General features: G+C 38.2%; 1 pseudogene; it reads left to right on the top strand.

The window, feature by feature from the left end:
* The first annotated feature begins 485 nt into the window (after positions 1-485).
* LOC149799869 (U5 spliceosomal RNA) lies at positions 486-553 on the top strand (annotated as a pseudogene).
* Positions 554-863: the final 310 nt, after the last annotated feature.

The raw sequence follows: 863 nt of genomic DNA, 5'->3' as shown, positions 1-863 counted from the left end.
AACACTTCAAACACCTACAAAAAGAATTTGAATATTTTATAAAAGCATCAAGCTCGAAAATTAATTAAACGGAGATTTTGAAAATAGGTACCAGCACGAGGTGCACGCCAATCTGGAGCAATATGTCGCACAAGCGACGGTATAATAAATAGTATAACTGGAAGAATTAGTACTGATGTCGTTTTCCCCAATTTGGAGGAAAACGGCATCAAGAATACGACCCCAGTGGAAACTGTCCTGAAATATTCTATAAGCATTAGCTCCAGAGAACCCAAGAAAACTAAATTCTAAATGTGTGGGCCCAGATCATGTTGCTGTTTCTAAATAACGCTCGAGGCGACATACAGGGTCTACAGATGAGGAGTAGCATGATGACTAAACAAATAAAGGTAATGCGGCTCCTTATATGGGGGTAGCCGAGATACTTTCGAATTAGTCCAATGAGAATGAGAAACTATACAAACAACACGATAACAAGATTACTCTGGTTTCTCTTCACATCGTATTAATCTTTCGCCTTTTACTAAAGATTACCGTGATTAGACTCCATTTGCATTGAACTGCAGAAGGTATCGCTTCGCACTCGCAATCAACATGTCAACGTGGATTTCACAAGTCATTGTTTCGTAAGCCACAATTTTCATAACTCATATTGTATTGTATTGTATACTTTCTATATCTTTTCCTCACCCTTTTTCACCCTTCTTCCTTTTTTCCTTATCTTTCTACATTCCTACCTTTCCTTTCTTTCGAACTCCAACTTCTCTCTTTACCATTTTTGTACCTTCCTCGTTTCAAAGGGGAGAACAATTATTAGTAACACTGCATCACAAATGGACTTCCCTGCTTAAATACGGTGACGC

This window comes from Sinohyriopsis cumingii, chromosome 5 (genome assembly GCF_028554795.1).
Source record: "Sinohyriopsis cumingii isolate HCF-2022 chromosome 5, ASM2855479v2, whole genome shotgun sequence".
Taxonomy (NCBI): domain Eukaryota; kingdom Metazoa; phylum Mollusca; class Bivalvia; order Unionida; family Unionidae; genus Sinohyriopsis; species Sinohyriopsis cumingii.
This window is presented reverse-complemented; position numbering and strand designations above follow the sequence as displayed.